General features: G+C 39.8%; 1 protein-coding gene across 6 annotated transcripts in view; it reads right to left on the minus strand.

Annotated features, from left to right (window-relative positions):
* FGF13 (fibroblast growth factor 13) overlaps positions 1-14,996 on the minus strand; it is a 248,636-nt gene that overhangs the window by 168,056 nt on the left and 65,584 nt on the right. Inside the window, exon 1 of one of the 6 annotated variants that reach the window (XM_029959058.1) lies at positions 14,097-14,114. The exons of the other annotated variants lie outside the window; for them this stretch is intronic. The gene's annotated coding sequence lies outside the window, so the exon portion shown is untranslated. Of the gene's footprint in view, positions 1-14,096; positions 14,115-14,996 lie in introns of those variants that run through there. 6 annotated transcript variants of the gene reach the window in all.

Consider the following 14,996-nt stretch of genomic DNA (forward strand, 5'->3'; position numbering starts at 1 on the left):
AAGAGCTCATGCAAATCTGTTCTCAAGATAAAATATGAGCAGCATGGACATGGTGAGTTAGCTCTGGGTATTATCAGCATTCACTCACTTGAAATATATTAATAGCTCTTTTATTATTTATATATTATGAAGACTTCAATCCATATTATGAATTATGAACCTAATTCTGTTCCCAGTAACATTAATGGCAGACAAATGTGTCTCTACACTTAATATATTCTTTTCAATGTCATTAACTTATTAGTGAATATCAAGTTCTGCTGTCACTACAAAACATTTCACGTTATTCTACAAAATGATCTAGTATCTCAGACAAGAAAGAAATGTGTACTAGGAGAACAGCCATCTCTCTTCTTAAGGGCCTAAGATGGAACATATCTCTGATGTCAGTCCTTTCAACATTAATTTAATTTGTATCCATATTTTGCTCCAGTTCAAGCAGATTAACTAACAAAAGAAGGCAGAATATTGCAGGGAATGTTTCAGGAGTGACATCCTTTCTGCAAAGTGAACTAAAGCAAACAAACAAAATTAAAAATAAACTAACATCACAAAAACCCAAACAAAATAAAACAAACCACCAAAAAGCCCCACAACAAATCAAACCAAAACCCTTGTTGTTCTCTAAAAATGAATTCTGGATGGGTCCACCTATGAGTCTTGATCCCTCCTAATTATTAAAAACTTCACCAAGCTCACAATTTTAGGGGGAAAATACAAAAATTCCAGACCACTCAGTATCATAGATCAAGGGAAGCAATCCTGTCACAGTAAGAAAAACCACAAAGCATCCAGGGATTTGATGAGCATGAGAAATCAATCGTGCATCAAGTCGATTGATGCGGTTTATTTTAAGTCCTTCTTTTCTGATTTATTGCCATCCTTGCCACCAATTTGCATAGATAATAGAACAAGACATCCTCTTAAAGTCTTAATCAGGAATTAAAAAGTAATATACTGTTACATCTCTTTCTGCTCATCAGTAAAGTGCACACATTAATGTTTAATGTCAGTTTTCTTATAGGGATGGTACTGGATTGGAAAGAGGCACTTTAAACTGCTTTGTGACATCACCACCAATTTGTTGCTGTAATAGCTGCAAATCAAAAAATAAATCCTTCAAGCTAAAGCAGGTTGTAAACATGACTGTTACAAGAACAACAAGGCTGAGCTATATTTCTGAGAGCAGAGCAATTTTCTTTTCAGCATGGCAAATGCTCCTACAACTGAAATATTCTTTCGAAGCATTTCCAAACTTCACCAATATTTTGTTAAAAGAAAGATGATTTTTTCCTACTTTCAGTGTACTGAAGATGAGTGGGTAGTTTGCTGTTCAGTAAAGTGATTTCTTTGACAGGTACTTACATCATTCACAAAACCACCATAAATATGCACAACTGTTTAAAAAACAGTAGAGAAACAACAAAAGCAGTGCCTCAAAGAGCCAGAGAAAAATGTTACAAGAGCAATAGTTCCAACAGAAAGCATAAGTGTAAGTGGAAAGATGCAGGGGAGCTTGAAGAGATTAGCATTGAACTGCTACCTCTGAGTGGCAACATCGAAGTGCCACCTCCTGAGTTCTGCACAAAAATGGGAGCCACCTTGGGAGGAAAAAGCTCTGAAAGAGAAGCTCAGATTCCACATTGCCTTCAGGAGGTGTGTTGGGAGAACGTGCTCACAAGGAACCTGAGAAAGCAGACCAGGAGAAATTATTCTCCATTTTTCATGGAGGACAAAAATAGGCAATGAAGTAAAACACTGGGCAGGACTGGCTTTTAACCATGTCTACAGGACAGTGGGCTGGATCAGGCTCTGGATCACACTGAAGAAATTCAGCACCATACACCTTAAAAGGAGTAATTTCTCTTGAGAATATGAGCCAAACCATCCAATACACTGTGTATGAGACCCTCAGGTCACAGACTGCTGGACCCCAATTCACACAGGAGTTGGAAACATAACTATGTCTTTGTGCTTCCCCTTCCTAGATGAGCGTCTTTGTCTTCCACTATTCCTGCTTCCACAAACTGTTTTCTTTCACCCTCCTCCCTTTTTGGTTGCTTCTATCACATCTTTGCTCAGGGCACAGCAACATTCAGATTTGGCTCCGTGATAAAGCAGCAGGGCAAAGGCAAAAAATATTAGATATGACAAAGAAATGCAAGGCTGAGCTCGCAGGACCAAACGCTGAAGCCTCAGAACTGTTTTCCAAAAAAATTCCCATGTATTGTAGGTCTGTTTTGGAGAGGTTTTTGTCTTTGTAAGAAGAACTGTGGCTCTTTGACTAACAGACCCACTTCTTGGATTTCATCAGGCTCTCAGAGGATAAAGCATGGTGACAGCCATGGCCATGAGACTCTCAGTCTCGCAGCAGTGACCCAGGCCCAGCTGCCAGCAAGGTAACCTGAGCTTAAAGCTGTGGGACTGGGGCATCAGGGTGCCCTGCAGCTGAAGACACAACCTTGTAGTCATCCTTATCAAAACTTACTCAAGTCAGGAGGACTGTTTATATGCTTAACTAACTTCAGCCATGGCTTGTGAAACTGCATCTTCTACTTGCTAAACAAGGAAGGCATGTGGGCTCTGACATTAAGCAGCTTTACAGGTGTTGTTTCCTTTAACTGAGCTAAAATAATAAAGAATTAAAGTTTGCTGAGAAGCTTCTCCCTCAAAAAGAGCCTATATATAGATGAAAGATGAAATCTGCTACATGTCTCTGTGTTAAAAATAACTGCAATATTAAAAATTAAAATTATCCTACAAAGAACTGTCATTATTAGCAGTTCTAATGCCAAGTTGGAATTTAAATCCAATCAGCAGAGAACAACATTTGGAAACCCTTTTAAAAATGAATAAGACAAAGATTAGCCACTATAAAATACAGTATCAATTGTATGAAGCAGAAATTATCTGCCCGAAAAAAAATCACTTGCTATTAGTGACATATAGCCAACATTCTGGAGCTGAAACAAGAGTGTGGCATGAATTTTTACAATCAAAACAGCTTCAAGTCAGTTCCAGAGACAAATATCTTTTTAGCAGAATAATGTATGATGCAGGTTTTGTTCAGTGAGGTTATTGACAGAGGTTGTTAAAATATAACCCTCAAAACATTCCAAGAAATGCTAAATAGGGGCTTAGCTTCCAACTACTAGAAATGCTATTGCTTCTGGTATTTCTTATAAAATGTTTAAAATCTGTTAATCAACAGAGTGGACAGTAATATCATCTGAATCACTTTGTTAAAAGAATTAACCACGTTGGTATGAGGATACCAGTTGAATTTAGGCACTCTGTTTTCATAATGGACACCCACTCATCTAACACTGCACATCTGCTGCAAGGCTCAAATTTCCCAAAAACCTTGTAAAAAGCCTAAATTACAGGGCAGGAGAGTATATACGTATAAAAAAAAAAATCACATTTAAAGCTGTATTATAACCACATTTACTGGGATCCTCATAAGCTGAAATAGATAACTACAAGAACACAAGCGTGTACAACAGTACTGAATGTTTTGTCTCCCTCCTTCCCCTCCCTTTTTTCCATCCCTTTTGAGTACAGACCACTGCAGAGGAGATGGGTAACACCAGAAGGTGACTGCCACACAAGTGCCAGTGGTCCCTTCAATTCATCAGCTTTAGAAGCAGCTGCATTAGCAGGCCAGATGTCTGGTTCTAGTTCTTTGCCACATACTGTTCCTAATGTCTCACTACAGGGAATTTCTTCCACAACTTTAACAGACCATCCCTCTTGAAACTAATTTCACAGAGTGGAATGTAAATCACACTCTCCTTCAAATAAAATACCTTTGGAACAACGTAGAAGGAGAAGAACAACTAATAAGTGAGACTGAAGATAAAAACTGTAAATTTTTCAGTGGAGAATGATAGCACTTAGTAAAGATAATTGTACACATTCACCATAAAATGAGAACTTGAAGAGAACACTGTAAGTCACAAAATATCTGGATTTGAAGTATTAAAAATTTATAGCTTCTGAGGATCTATCAGCTGTAAAAATGGTGTTTCCTATTTCCTTCATTGTAAGTTAACCTATTTTATATGTAAAGCTTATGCAATTTGTGTAGTTACAAAATTGACTTCTTTTTCAGGTTGTTTCCACTGCAGCAGCACTCAGTCTCTTAGCAGCACCACAGAGCAGACATATGACTGAAAATGAAACCCAGCCATAGAAAGACGTCCAGGACTTTAATTACTGTAAATTACATAAATCCACAAAATTAAGGGAAACTAAATAGCTTGACATAATCCTCTGGTGTAGACCAGGTTGGGTGGAGGAGGCTGGGGGGAGCAAGACAAACATCACCTTCCATTTAACCTTTTTATCCTAGAGTGCCAAAATTGCTTCACAAAAGCATACTTACACAATGCTGTAATATTTTTTACACCTTTTCAAGCTCCAAAGCAAAGGCAGTTAAGTAGGTTGGAGGTTTAGGCTTTTTTCAGAAACCTTTTATACACCCAGGAAGGTTTTTTTTAAATCTCTTATACACTGGAGGTATTAGTCTATTTTGTGTGGTCCCTGTTGACACAAAGTATGAGACTTCTTCCTGTCAATGGAAAACAGAATTTAGCTTTTGGACTATCTACTGCATCTTTTCCTTTCTCAATAATAATATGATCTTGAGATGCTTTGGGGTTTACTTTATTATGCCAGGGATATCTAAATTGTATCTCTTCAGCTACATGCTAGATAAAAATTGCCCAGTACAGTTTTCTTTGCCTGTCTTCATGGTGTTTAATACATCAAGATGTCTTTATCTTCAGGATAGTATAGTTGGTAAAAAATTATTTTCCCTGTGAGACCATGTTATTACTTCATTATTGAATTCTGACTTTGTGTGAAGGCTACTATGCAACTTCTCCAACAGTCTAATAAGAAAAAAACCCAAACCAAACAGAGGAAGGTATTTCCAAGAGAATAAACAGTTCATATTTATAATAAATCTAAGGATATTTACTTCTCTTTATACTTATCATATCAGCTACAGTCTTTCACTCTCATTCAATTACATGAGCCAAACTCTGTACTACCAATATTTTCAGAACAGTTCTAAGGAAGAGGACACTTCCAGGAACCCAGGTCAGTTCTACAATCCCACTACCACTAAGCATATGTGTTCTGGTTTTCCAGGTCCTAGCTTTGTTCATTTCTAGGGAAAAGATCCCTAGACCACCACACCTCATTTTATCAGAAAACCAGATTAACCACATGCCACAGGAACTGGTTGCCTCTGCTTGCAAACATTTGATGTCTGGCGATCCAAGGCCCATTGCTCTCCACCAGGAGTACCTTTGTGTAAACCTCTTGTTGCAACACTTATGAAGTGCTGCTGGGTAACACCACCAGACCACCATAGCCCTCTTAAATTGCCAAGGCATTTAAGACCCTAAAGTAGCTCAAAGGTTATTTCACTTTCAGCTACAGGAGTGCTGGGTGTTGGTTTGGTTTGGTTTTATGCCAACAGCGTTAGAGAGAACAAATCAGCACAGCATTACCTACCAAACAGTTAACAGGACTGTCAGTGATTTAGGAAGTATTTTGTATTGCTCACACCACAGTTAGAGCAAAAAAAAAGCCACAATAAACTTGAACTCCCCCTCATACTTCCCTGACCTGGCTCAAATCTGCTCAGTCGGGAGGCTTTGACAGAAATGTGGTGGGAGGAAGAGCAGAGCTTCCAGGCAAAGGCATTTTTTCGAGGAGTTAATGAAATTTGCAAGTATAATTATTTTTAATCTGGGTGCCAAGTTCTCTCTCCATTCTATGAAATCCTGGTGCTGTGATGCTACAAAAGGAACACATGAGCCCTCGACTCTCATTACAGCATCATTATATAATTCACAAGTATCAGTCTCAAATCTACTGAAATGGGTTTTACCTCAGTCAAAGAGTACCAAGGAACAGAGTAACTATTTAACTGTCCATGGCATCTTAAGACCTCCAAATCTGGCCTCTAACTAGCCAGGGAGGTAATAAATGCCAGCACAATCACAGACTGCGTAGAGAAAGGTCTTGCCAAGCCAAACTAAATAGGAGGCTGTTAAGAAGACCCACCAGCCATAGGTTGCCAAGGGCACACCAGAGCTGATCCACATTCACATGTCACCACTACTGTCTTTGGGCAATATTAGGAGAGAAAAATGGCTAAGGGCGTAAATCACTGAAATAATCTCTCGATCCATTACTTGCCATCTCTTCAGCATCTTCTCCCTGTCCAGAAGCAGCAAATGCTGCTCGACTGACTCAGCTGTAGAGCAGACCCCAGCATGGGGAAAGGATTACTCTTCCTGGGCTCTACAAAAGCCTGAAAAAAGCCAGCTCAGAAATGAAAATGCTAAATAACCACTCACTTAACCACTGGTTTTGACAGAGAAATAGAGCAAGTAAAATCAAGAAGGAAATACACACTTGCAGCTTCAGTGGTACATCCTGCCCTCACTGAGCAGCCCGGCAGCTCTGTCTGCCAGGTTACTGGGCTGGATTTAGCAGATGCTTCAAGTTCTCTCTTTTGGGGCAACCCACACAGCTTGGTTGCCTTTAGAAAGGAGTCCAAAAACTGCCCAGTCTGCTCACAGCTCTTGAGCCCTGCCCTGTTTGAATCCCAGCAAGCAGCTCTTGCCCTTCAGTGCACCACGGCTCCCAGGCTCCTGGACTTTTTGGGCAGCAGTCCAGATGAGCTTGAACACAGACAGACACTTCATGGCTGGCTAAAATCTGTTATAGGGTATTGCAGTCTAGCCAGAAGCATTTATTAAAAAAAAAAAACTGCTGTAACAGCAAATACACACGTATTTAGATTCTGTTCCAATTTTCTCCTTTTGTTTGCCGGGCACGTCGGCATGTTAATGCTGTATTACCCACAGGGCATATCCAGCAACTCAACAGCACAACTGCAAGGAATATTTCATTCCAGGTTAGAGATTTCCAAGAAGTTAAAGAAATTCCTATAAATTTCCTTACAGTAAAACTATGTGATTGCAGACAAAAGGCAAATTTAACATAGGAATGAAAAGCTCACCAACCCCACAATTTGATCTCCTGACATTGCCAATGGTGGCAACTCAGGGCCCAGTCTAAGGACAAGGCAAATGTACTCTGAACATCCCAGCATCCACACAGTCTGAGTCTCATCCCTTCTTAAAAGCAATTCTGAAGACAGGTTTCCTCTTCCACATTCCCACGGTAGCATAAAATAAATGGATTTGTACTAAAATTAAAGCAGATCTGCCTAACAAATATCCTGCTTTTGTTTTAGATCATGCTGTCAGTGCTTATCTCCAATTAACTGATACCAACGTTGAGTTTAGGATGAGACTTAAATGAAATGAAGTCTGCTCTGTCAGCCTACTATTCATGGACATTCACATGCTTTCTATTGCCTTCCTACAGTGTGCACACTGCCTTATAATATTCCAGAGAAAAAATATCTTAGAATTCCTGACCAGGTATTACCAGTGGTCAGAAGACAGGAGACAGCACCCTCAGGTATGGCAGGCTGACAGCAAGAGCCTGCCCTTCAGCTAGAGGAGCTAGAACATCTTGAAAGAGATATTTAGATGTGCAGAAAAAAATAATTTGAGCAGTTTGCAAAAAGAAGCCATCGACAAAAAGCAGCAGTTTCCAAAATCACTGGCAGCAGATACCATGTTAATAAAATCTACCCACAAATGAACATCTGTAATACAAAGAGAAAAAACAACAGAAAGGCTTCTGGGGAAGGAAACTCTTAAAATACATCTTTATAGTCCCAGGCTTTTGTGATCCCGTCTTGGATTAAAAGTTAGACTTTTGTCTAAATATCTGGGTCTAGATTTATCCTATTGGCAGACAAACTGAAAGCAACTGTTCCCCATCCCAAAATCAGAAGCTGACAGGCTCTTTCCATTGTTTTGCATAACAATACTGTGGAAATGAGCTTAAAGTAACATTTTCACTCAAGCTTTTGTTAAAGAAGAATGGTAATCATTCCTATCCTGCATCCCAATCACTCACTGCTTCTCAACTTCATTAACAACTCAAGATTCAGCAGACACAGAAGTCCTACAGAATGAAAAGACAGGCAGCAAAAATAAATATATCCAAACCATTATGAACCCTCTTCTCACTGCCAAATAAAAGCTAGAGAGATGAGCCATCATACACCAGAAGAGGCCACGTGGTGATGGCACTGGATTGTGACTCATAACCACATACTCAATTCCAAGTGACACAAGACTCCTTGGGATGACCTCAGGCAAGTCATCCCATTCAGCTCTTGAGCAGCACGAAAATGAGAAGATGATAACATGCCTGAAGCCTCCCTGAGATAGCACAAGGGTAGATTTGTGCACATGAGATACCAAGACACGGTGAAGGGGACCACAAAGTATTTGAACAGACACCTCTCTGTGGGGAGGGGGGAAACTACATCATAAACCTATAACTGGCAAGTCTAACAAAGTTAAAACTGATTTGTCCTGCTTAATTTAAAACCCCTGAGTACACTCTTATGATTCATAGTTAAGGCTACACTGGCACTGTCCCATCATTCAAAGCAATCCCAATTGTCCCATAAAGATGACTTCAGGTATCTCATCTTTACACAGCTGAGCCAGTCTATTTTTAAACCTAGTTATCTGCAGGCAGGATATTGGTATAAAACTGATTAAACATAATTTCATACACAGAAAGGCAAATGATGAATCTGGTAGAGAAACAAGTCGGTACAATGAACACACACATATAACAGCAGAACAGAGAACATGCAGCTGAGTGTTCGTTTAAGTGCAGATTTTAAATTTGACCTTCACAATATGTAACAGAAGTGGCATACATACACAAGCATGGCTTTACAGAAAGAATATTTATCCATCAAGTTCAACTGAGCTTCTATAAATAATGCAGAAGCAAAACACTAATTGGCCTGTTGCAGAAAAATTTTGCATTTCACAACTCACTGCTCTTCATGTATATTATCTAGGGGTTTATCCTGACTAATCCAAGAATGCAGACATCTGTCCAAGGAGCCAGTACATGGCTCCCAGAAAAAGTACCAACTTTTTCTTTTTTAACCTGGTTTCCTGAGAAAAAGAGATTAGACATTTTCACTGTCCAGCTATCCATCCCTCTATTACTTTGTTTCTCCTATGAAGTATTTTTTGCAAATTTCAACCATGTTTTAAGAAAGGAACATGCCCCCAAAACATTACTTGCAAAAGTACAACCCAAACCAAAACAAAAACAGTGCCTCAATGATGCAAAGGCAGTCATAAACCACTCCTTATTCATTCCAAGAGGAGACATCCAGCAGTCCCCACTTGTACTGCCTTGCTAACCTGTTCTCTCTGCCAAAGAACGGAGAAGCCAAGGTGAGGGAGAGTGCAAGGAGCTGAGGAGTCTAAGAACAGAGGTTCCAAATCTGCCAAAAACCCCTTCACTACTTCTGTCCCTTACAGAACAACTGTCCTTTCAAGTACAGAAAAATTATCATTATCAAAACTTCAAGTTCTGACCTGACTCTTGCTAAAAGGTTTTTCGGGTTTTTTTCCCCCTGTCAACAGAATACATGCTCGAAACTAATCTCATTCTTTCAGTTTCACTTTTTTTGTAATTATAATTAACTCAAACATATTTTCAAAGGCCAGAAAAAATATTTATGCTGTCAGAAAAGGGTCTTATCACGAGATGAGACAGAAAATTTTTCTCGAAGGCCAGACACACAACTGAACACCTGTGCATCAGTGAGGTACCACCCGTCGCCCGGAGCAGCACCTGCCTCAGGAAGTGCTCTGCCCTCCCCACCGATGTGAAGCAAAACAAACTCACTGCAAGAGGCATGTTAATATGCTTGGTTAAATTTCATGAATGCTTCAGAGAAGGTATTTAACCTTGTGTCCACAGAACAGGCATCCAGCCAGTTGCCGTGACTCAGGGGACACATGGTTACCCTGTGCCCTGCAGGATCCCCACCCAAGGTCACGCTGGGCAAACGAGGCACTGTCTGCTTTTTGCACTATGACTCTTGTCTTCTTTTTGAACACCAGGAATGTGCCCACACTTGCTGAGCTTGCTAAGTGGGCAAACACGCAAAATTCCTCCAAGTTGATCCAAGCAGTTTACTCGCTTGAGCTCATTTCCATGACTCAGGTGGAAGGGTTTTCCTTCAGGAAGTGATCATCAGCCAAGCATTTTAAAAGCCATCCACTTTTTGAAGTGTAATACCCCAAAAATGAGACTCCTTTACTCCTCCTCTCCTCTGGGTAGTATACGTGGAAGAGGATGGGCAGCACAGATGGGCTGCATCAAATTGCTGCAAGAACCAGATGCCCATGTAGAAAGGAGTCTGCTAACTTCAGCAGCCCACTCCTTGGCTAATTCCACTGATAACAGCTGACATGACAGTTCTGAAGCTGCCTCTGGGTCTATCACATGGTTATCCAGCTGATGAGCTACCCAGGCTGCCCTAGCCTTTCAGATATAACTTTTATTCAATTTGCCTCTCTTCCAGGGAAAATGATGCATTCTCCTTCACTTACTGCACAAGTTATTGTATAAGTCCTTCAATAAAAATCTCCCAATGGATTCTCTATGGAGAGATAAAATGAAATGTTTCTGCTTGCTTGGTTTGGTTTCTTCTTGAATCTCACAGAATAATTTTAGGTAACATTTTTGGAAGAGGTTCTCTCTGACTGGACCAATAATATCTTCTAGATATGAAGACAAACGTTATATTTAAAGAGAAATTCACCCAAAATCTCTAATACAGGCCTCTGAAAAAGCTGGCATTTGGGGAAGATCAGTGGAAAGGCTTTATGAGCCTGAATGAAGTTATTTTGCTGATTCCTTTTAGCAGCTTGAGCACACTGGTTCCAAAGCTTCAATTGAGAAGAATTCGTACCAAAGCATTGCTGCTTTTTAAGCCTGCTTTCCACAGAGGAAAAGAATCAAAGAAAACAGTCTTGGAGGGAGTCCAGGGTAAAGTTTATGTTTACAAACATGATCCTGCCTCGGTGTTGTTTTACTTAAGAGTCCCTACAAGTGTGAGTTTTGGACAACATTCATAAACCTCCAAATCTTAAGGAAAAATTACGAATGTTGAACCAGACCCAACCATTCTGGTAATTTAAAATTTCTTTTTTCATAACATAGGTCATAAACAAACAAACCAATGATTTTTAGTGGACCAGAGTAGGGGAAATGCCTTTTGCTTGAGCATGACCTTGACAACTTCCTGGTTTGTGCCTTGTGAGGCAGATTCAGCTCATGAGCCTGATCTCCTTTCCCATTACTCCAAGATGAGCCTTGCTTTAAACAGATCTTCTTCACGATCTTCTTCAGAAAGGGAAATTTGATCTTACAAAACAGCTAAAGAAATAGCCACTGCCATTCTGAATTAAGGTCTTTCCAAACCAATAATGATAAAGATGTTCCTCTCGTTTCTTGCATAAATTGCTCTAGATACCAACATGAATTTCACCCTCTCCGAACCTTGCCTGTTCAGTGATGCTCTATTTCCCTTGTGACACGCTGATAATCCACTTGCTTTCTCAAAACTTCTTTAGAATAAGAGAAGTGATGAGATGTAGCCTGTCCTCTCTTATCCCAGATGCAAGAAAGGCACGAATGGGGCACACAGAGACACACAGACCTACCCCAGCATCTGACACAGTGACTGAGGACTCAGCAGACAGGAGTATCACTGAACAGACAGATGGCATCTAATACACTACATTATTAACAGGGATTTAATGACCAGCATAAGTGATTATATGCCAGGAGCTTGTTTCAGTCAGGCTAAACAGGAGCAAACCAAGCAAATCATTCTGCTACTAATGTAAAGGGGCAATGCTATTTACAACAATTTGTTAAGACTTCACCCTAGGCAAAGAAGAATTAAGCTTCACAGAATAAAACACAGGGCAGCAGGCAGGCTGGATGGAGGGGAAGCAGAAAGCTGACTGAGAAAGAGAGACCACATGTCCTTGAGGAAGGACAGCATGTATTGGTGAAGAGTGCTAATATTTTCTGGCTAATATTTTCTAGAGGTCTATCCAAACTTCTGGTCTTCAGAGGTTGCTTCCCGGATGTTCAGAGTCAGTTCCTCCTCTGAGTCACCAGATAAATCAACATCTTGATCAAATATTTAACATCCCTGAAGTGCTACACAAATATACACTAATTCCAACTACACCCAAGAACCAAGGTAAGGGTGATTACTTCCAAACAAAAATGCAGAACTACAAGACGGAAGGGTCAGCAACTTCATCAGGTCACACTGCCAAGGTAAGTTTACTGCTGGAAGGTTCTGGCTCTGGATTCCGTGTTTAGTTTGATTGATCATGAATATTCAGACTGTTGTGTGTGAATGAGTTCCTTTTTCATGAAAGAAAACATCCTATATACTCTGAATAATTAAAGCAACAACAAAAAACATGATCTGCACCCCCCAAAATACAGTGTTTTATGCTTCTCCACAGCACGCCTCTATGGTTCTAATTCTGCTCAGCTTGAAAACCACTAAACTGGACCTGCAAGACTGTGATTACCTCTGTCTAGCCTATCTGGCACAATAAACTACAAGAAACACTGCTCCTTAAAGAATATTGACATAATTGCTTAGGGACAAATAAAAATTAGATGTCTGAATGCATTAAGGCAGCCCTTTGGCATATATTCTCAATATGTCAGTACTTCTGCCTATATTTTCAGTACAGATGAAGTTTAAGTATCTTAAAGCTGAGGTTACTATACTCACAATGAGAAAAAAAACATGATTACTTAAAATTATATTTAAAAAAATACAGTTAGAGCCATGAACTACTTTTAAAGAACAAGGGATTTCACCTTTTGTGCTTTTATCAAGTGCTACATATAAATGCCATTTTTGTTCAGTGCATTAACAGTATCAAATTTTTCTATATAAATGGTAATTTGGGTAGGTTCTTTTCAATATAAAAATGCGAAAGATCAGTATTTCCAAATTTTGGTGCCACATGTCAAAAACAATCATATTCTCAACTTCACCTTATACAGTGCTTCCTTTCACCATACACTTTTACTCCTCCTGTCTGCCAGCTGCAGTGTTTAGTCTATTGGGGTATCAAGTCATACAATGATGCACTGCCCATTCTACATATAATGCCTGTAACAGGCACTCCTGGCATTCTCCAAAGTGCCAGTAACTTCAGTGCCTTTCTAATGCAAATGGAAACAGGATATGACGAAGAAACAGGTGAGAGACAAGGAAAAATGAGTATCATCTGTTGTCAGGAAAGGATATTGTTTTCACTCCCGCACTTCTATTTCCTGCAGTCTGCGAAGGGTTACTTATGAAGTATGCAAAGACTCTGTGTCATATCAGATGGCTCAAGCTTCTGGGTGATTTACTGTGATTGTGTTAATTATCTCTTAACAGCTATTGTAGACTCATGTTCAAAGTCCTAAATAATACACAGAACTCACATTCAGCCCAACTGCAAGAGATCAATTAAAAAAAACAAACAGAACCCCCCCATAAAAGCACACTGACAAAGTTACCGTTATTTCAATACTTCCATCAGTCCATCACCTGACTCAGCTCTGCATCACAGAAAAGCTCAGGGGAACAGGACCTTCTCCAGTGAAAACAGGGGGTCAGCAAATTAGTATTTCAAGGGCACAACCTGGAGAATACTTTACCCATCAGCTTCATTCAGCTCACAATAAGAAGTACTCTGTGAGATCACAAGTGGCTCAAGGCCAGCTCAGTGGGACCCCATGGCTGGGCAGGTCAGAGGCAGAACAGGGGACTCACATCCTACAGCACTGCTGGGACAGACACTGGCTGGGCTGAAATGGGGTCCTGCACCAAGGGTGTGGGGAGATCAGGATGGAGGCTGTGGCAGGGCTCTTTTTAAACTCACTCTGCAAGGCTCAGAAGGGGAGGGCAGGCATAAAAAGGCAGTGTCTTTCAAAATCAGCCTCACCCTCACAGCTCAGCAGTGCTGCAACGTGCTTTTGGTAAATATTTATTTGGATTATTTTTCCTTGCTCAGGGCTAGTGAGGGAGCATGTGCCATCATCTTGAGGACAGATTGGGAATGAAAACCTACCATATTCTCCTCTTCCCTTTCAAAATCAGATGATCAGCTGTGGCTTTAGTCCTGCCAAATTTTGTCAAATATAGCACAAAATTATACAGAACCATAGTAACTGCACTCCCACTATTGTTCTGATTTAAAGAGGAGTTTGATTACATTAGGTAAATATTTGTCCTTATGTAATAGCTCCCTCCGACATTCTAAAAATTTTCCGTCTCCTAGAATTTAACTTTATAGTGTGCTTTTATATGTCACTGCTCTGCCCCAAAATCAAGTATACTCTATTATACCGTGAGTATTAAACTGTGAGTAATGTCATTACAAGCAATAATAGTTATCCAGACAATTATGTAGTTGCAACTGCAGTTTTCCTATTAAATCTAGAAGCTTTAAGCAAATTCAGAGTCAATAAGAACTGCAACACCATCTCTGACGAGCTAAATAGCAGTTATTTATTCACAGATTGTTAAATTTTTATGGCCCTGAGACTTCCAGGAAGAAAGCAACATAGAGTTGACTCCCCATCTAAATACTGGCTCATTCTTCATGTTGATATAATTATGAAGTTTCAGTCATTGCAAAGCTGTTCACACAGCTTTATCAACTACATGCATTGCAAAATATATGCTAACTGCAGTTTTTCCATTATAAAACTCTCTAGTGAAGTCACTGTTCTATTTCCAGCTCAGCTCTGGCAGTGTGCGGATGCTCGCTGCTTAGTAAATAGAAATATTTTTTTTTAGGGAAAAAAAGAACATTCTGAATAAAAAAGCTACAGGCTTTTGATACCCTTTCTTCCAAGTAATTTTAAATAAGGTAATGCAATAAATGAATAATGAAGAGGAAATAGAAGCTTGTGTGATGACTCAACACACCAGGAGTCATGAGGAAAATGCCAAATTCCTGAATACA

Source organism: Manacus vitellinus, unplaced genomic scaffold (assembly GCF_001715985.3).
Source record: "Manacus vitellinus isolate BGI_N305 unplaced genomic scaffold, ASM171598v3 scaffold_19_pilon, whole genome shotgun sequence".
NCBI classification, from domain to species: Eukaryota; Metazoa; Chordata; class Aves; order Passeriformes; family Pipridae; genus Manacus; species Manacus vitellinus.